Source organism: Aethalodelphis obliquidens, unplaced genomic scaffold, assembly GCF_003676395.1.
Source record: "Aethalodelphis obliquidens isolate GAN/ISIS:26980383/991018 unplaced genomic scaffold, ASM367639v1 scaffold45, whole genome shotgun sequence".
Lineage (NCBI taxonomy): Eukaryota > Metazoa > Chordata > Mammalia > Artiodactyla > Delphinidae > Aethalodelphis > Aethalodelphis obliquidens.
In genome coordinates this window covers 13,219,713-13,225,712 of record NW_020837989.1, presented here as the reverse complement: position 1 = coordinate 13,225,712, position 6,000 = coordinate 13,219,713, and positions in this window count along the sequence as shown.

The window sequence follows — 6,000 nt, the reverse complement described above, 5'->3', positions numbered from 1 at the left end:
AAAGAAAAAAGAATTGAGGACAGTCTTAGAGACCTCTGGGACGACATGAAACGCACCAACATTTGAATTATAGGGGTCCCAGAAGAGGAAGAGAAAAAGAAACGCACTGAGAAAATATTTGAAGAGGGTATAGTTGAAAACTTCCCTAATATGGGAAAGGAAATAGTCAATCAAGTCCAGGAAGCTCAGAGTCCCATACAGGATAAATACAAGGAGAAACACACCAAGACACATATTAAACTCTCAAAAATTAAATACAAAGAAAAAATATTAAATGCAGCAAGGGAAAGACAACAAATAACATACAAGGGAATCCCCATAAGTTTAACAACTGAACTTTCAGTAGAAACTCTGCAAGCCAGAAGGGAGTGGCAGGACATATTTAAAGTGGTGAAAGCGAAAAGCCTACAAACAAGATTATTCTACCCAGCAAGGCCCTCATTCAGATTTGACAGAGAAATTAAAAGCTTTACAGGCAAGCAAAAGCTAAGAGAATTCCACACCACCAAACAAGCTTTACAACAAATGCCAAAGGAACTTCTCTAGGCAGGAAACACAAGAGAAGGAAAAGACCTACAAAAACAAACAGAAAACAATTAAGAAAATGGTAATAGGAACATACATATCGATAACTACCTTTAATGTAAATGGATTAAATGCTCCAACCGAAAGACATAGACTGCCTGAATGGATACAAAAACAAGACCCATATATATGCTGTCTACAAGAGACTGACTTCAGACCTAGGGACACATACAGAGTGAAAGTGAGGGGATGGAAAAAGATATTCCTTGCAAACGGAAATCAAGAGAAAGCTGGAGTAGCAATTCTCATATCAGAGAAAATAGACTTTAAAATAAAGACTATTACAAGAGACAAAAAAGGACACTACATAATGATCAAGGGATCGATCCAAGAAGAAGATATAACAATTGTAATTATTTATGCACCCAACATAGGAGCACCTCAGTACATAAGGCAAATGCTAACAGCCATAAAAGGGGAAATTGACAGTAACACAATCATAGAGGGGACATTAACACCCCACTTTCACCAATGGACAGATCATCCAAAATGAAAATAAATAAGGAAACACAAGCTTTAAATGATACACTAAACAAGATGGACTTAATTGATATTTATCGGACACTCCATCCAAAAACAATAGAATACACTTTCTTCTCCAGCACTCACGGAACGTTCTCCAGGATAGATCATATCTTGGGTCACAAATCAAGCCTTGGTAAATTTAAGAAAATTGAAATCGTATCAAGTACCTTTTCCGACCACAACACTATGAGATTAGTTATCAGTTACAGGAAAAAATCTGTAAAAAATACAAATACATGGGAGGCTAAACAGTACATTACTGAATAAAAAAAGAGATCACTGAAGAAATCAAAGAGGAAATCAAAAAATTCGTAGAAACAAATGACAATGAAAACATGACAACCCAAAACCTGTGGGATGCAGCAAAAGCAGTTTTAAGAGGGAACTTCATAGCAATACAATCCTACCTCAAGAAACAAAAAACATCTCAAATAAACAACCTAACCTAACACTCAAAGCAATTAGAGAAAGAAGAACAAAAAAAACCCAAATTAGCAGAAGGAAAGACCTTATAAAGATCAGATTAGAAATAAATGAAAAAGAAATGAAGGAAATGACAGCAAAGAAAAATAAAACTAAAGCTGGTTCTTTGAGAACATAAACAAAATTGATAAACCATTAGCCACACTCATCAAGAAAAAAAGGGAGATGATTCCAATCAATAGAATTAGAATGAAAAAGGAGAAGTAGCAACTGACAGTGCAGAAATACAAAGGATCATGAGAGATTACTACAAGCAACTATACGCCAATAAAACAGACAACCTGGAAGAAATGGACAAATTCTTAGAAAAACACAACATTCTGAGACTGAACTGGGAAGAAACAGAAAATATAAATAGACCAATCACAAGCACTGAATTTGAGACTGTGATTAAAAATCTTCCAACAAACAAAAACCCAGGACCAGATGGCTTCACAGTTGAATTCTATCAAGCATTTAGAGAAGAGCTAACCTATCCTTCTCAAACTCTTCCAAAATATAGCAGAGGGGGGAACACTCCCAAACTCATTCTACGAGGCCACCATCACCCTGATAACAAAACCAGACAAAGATGTCACAGGCCAATATCAGGGCAATATCACTGATGAACATAGATGCAAAAATCCTCAAGAACATACTAGCAAGCAGAATCCAACGGCACATTAAGAGGATCGTACACCATGATCAAGTGAGGTTTATCCCAGAAGGCAGGACTTCTTCAATATATGCAAATCAGTCAATGTGGTAAACCATATTAACAAATTAAAGGAGAGAAACCATATGATTATCTCAATAGATGTAGAAAAAGCTTTTGACAAAATTCAACACCATTTATGATAAAAAGCCCTGCAGAAAGTAGGCATAGAGGGAACTTACCTCAACATAATAAAGGCCATATAGGACAAACCCAGAGCCAACATCATTCTCAATGGTGAAAAACAGAAAACATTTCCTCTAGGATCAGGAACCAGACAAGGTTGTCCACTCTCACCACTATTATTCAACATAGTTTTGAAAGTTTTAGCCACAGCAATCAGAGAATAAAAGAAATGAAAGGAATCCAAATCGTAAAAGAAGAAGTAAAGCTGTCACTGTTTGCAGATGGCATGATACTATACATAGAGAATCCTAAAGATGCTACCAGAAAACTACTAGAGCTAATCAATAAAATTGGTAAAGTAGTACGATACAAAACTAATGCACAGAAATCTCTTGCATTCCTATACACTAATGATGGAAAATCTGAAAGAGAAATTAAGGAAACTCTTCCATTTTCCATTGCAACAAATAGAATAAAATACCTAGGAATAAACCTACCTAAGGAGAAAAAAGACCTGCATGCAGAAAACTATAAGATACTGATAAAAGAAATTAAAGATGATACAAACAGATGGAGAGATATAACATGTTCTTGGATTGGAAGAATCATCATTTTCATAATTACTATACAACCCAAAGCACTCTACAGATTCAATGCAATCCCTATCAAACAACCACTGGCATTTTTCACAGAACTAGAACAAAAAATTCCACAATTTGTATGGAAACGCAAAAGACTCCGAATAGCCAAAACACTCTTGAGATAGAAAAATGGAGCTGGAGGAATCAGACTCCTGGACTTAAGAGTATACTACAAAGCTATAGTAATCAAGACAGTATGGTACCGGCACAAAAACAGAAATATAGATCAATGGAACAGTATAGAAAGCCCAGAGATAAACCCACGCACCTATGGTGACCTTATTTTTAATAAAGGAAGCAAGAATATACAATTGAGAAAAGACAGCCTCTTCAATAAGTGGTGCTGGGAAAACTGGACAGTTACATGTAAAAGAATGAAATTGGAACACTCCCTAACACCATACACAAAAATAAACTCAAAATGGATTAAAGACATAAATGTGAAGGCCAGACACTATAAAACTCTTAGAGGAAAACATAGGCGGAACACTCTATGACATAAATCACAGCAAGATCCTTTTTTACCCACCTCCTAGAGAAATGGAAATAAAGAGAAAAATAAACAAATGGGACCTAATGAAACTTAAAAGCCTTGCACAGCAAAGGAAACCGTATACAAGATGAAAACACAACCCACAGAATAGGAGAAAATATTTGCAAATGAAGCAACTGACAAAGGATTACTCTCCAGAACTTACAAGCAGCTCAATATAAAAAAACAAACAACCCAATCCAAAAATGGGCAGAAGATCTAAATAGACACTTGTCCAGAAAGATATACTGATTGACAACAAAGACATGAAAGGATGCTCAACATCACTAATCATTAGAGAAATGCAAATCAAAACTACAATGTGGTATCACATCACACCAGTCAGAATGGCCATCATCAAAAAATCTACAAAGCATAAATGCTGGAGGGGGTGTGGAGAAAAGAAAAACAGTCTTGCACTGTTGGTGGGAATGTAAATTGATACAGCCCCTATGGGCAACAGTATGGAGGTTCCTTAAAAAACTAAAAATAGAACTACCATTCGACCCAGCACTCCCACTACTCATACACCCTGAGAAAACCATAATTCAAAAAGAGTCATGTACCACAATGTTCATTGCAGCACTAGTTACAATAGCCAGGACACGGAAGCAACCTAAGTGCCCATTGACAGATGAATGGATAAAGAAGATATGGCACATATATACAATGGAATATTACTCGGCCATAAAAAGAAACGAAATTGAGTTATTTGTAGTGAGATGGATGAGTCTGTCATACAGACTGAAGTTAGTCAGAAAAAGAAAAACGAATACCGTATGCTAACATACATTTATGGAATTAAAAACAAAAAGCAGAAAGCAAAAATGGTTCTGAAGAACCTAGGGGCAGGGCAGGAATAAAGACACAGACAGATAATGGACTTGAGGACACGGGGAGGGGTGAGGGTAAGCTGGGACGAAGTGAGAGAGTGGCATGGACATATATACACTACCAAACGTAAAATAGATAGCTAGTGGGAAGCAGCCGCATAGCACAGGGAGATCAGCTTGGTGCTTTGTGACCACCTAGAGGGGTGGGATAGGGAGGGTGGTAGGGAGACACAAGAGGGAGGAGATATTGGGATATATGTATGTGTATAGCTGATTCACTTTGTTATAAAGCAGAAACTAACACATCATTGTAAAGGAATTATACTCCAATAAAGATGTTAAAATAAAACAAGAACTGGTGCTGTTGGGGAGATAAATGATGGAGAAGCACCAAAAAAATGTCTTTTTCACTTCTCCTCTAAGTTGCTCTTTGTGGTTTGCTGAGAACAATTTTAACCATTTTAACTGTTAGAGAGACAGAGGGCATTAGACTTGATTATTTTGTATTTTTTCTGAGGATATAAAGTATAGCAAAGGCTCTGTATGGAGTAAAATTCATTCTGCTACTTTCTAGTCTGAATTTTGAGCTCCCTCAAATGTTCCCTTTTCTCTCTCCCTGTTGCATGGTCTGTTCTATGGGTATGTGATCCTCCAGAAGTCAGCTCAGAAAGGAAATCATAAGTCAGATCTTGGGATTTCCCTGGCAGTCCAGTGGTTAGGACTGACTGCTTTCACTGCTGGGGCCGGGTTCAATCCCTTATGGGGAACTAGGATCACACAAGCTGTGGGGCATGGCCAAAAAAAAAAAAAAAGTTAGGTCTCCACTAGCAGAGTGATATACTGATCTACTTCCTGACCCTGGTCAAGACTCCAAAAGTCCCTTTGTATGACTCAGGCTAGCTAGTTACCCCCACTCAAAATGACCCCCAGCCTTTTTTGTCCATTGTATGCTTTGGGTGGGTAATTAAGTCAGAGATTGGCTAGGGTGATAGAGAAACTGCTTCCTGACTCTGCAAAGTGGCACCAGCATGCCTGAGAATAATTTGGGAGATTCAGGTGAGGAGAGATAACCTTATGGATTAGTAATTTCTCAGGGAATAATTTACCTTATTTCTTATCTCCTCTGAAACAACTCTTCTCTTAGGGACATGCTTAAGGGCTACAAGCCAAGTGCTTTTCTCCGGTTAGAAAATCCAGTAACTAAACAAAGGGAAAGGTGACTATCTTAAGCTTGAATAATTTGCTCTAACCTATCTTCTACTAATTCCTGATACAGTATCATCTTGTGTTCTCCAAAGATGTCCTACAATATTCTGAATCTGTATCTTTGTACAAACATTTCTCCCTCCATAAAACTACCATTTTTAACTCCCTAATTCCAACTAATTCTTCAAGGACAAAATCAATTTCTCCTTCTTCCTGGATTCTATTAGTAATAATGAATCTCTCCTTGTAGGCTAGACAATAGACAGCAAAATGATTTAAAGTTCAAACTCTGCAGTCAAATTGTCTATGCTTCTGATCTTTTTTTACCAGCTTACAGACTCATACCCTTGGGCACGTTACTTAATGTTCCTGAAC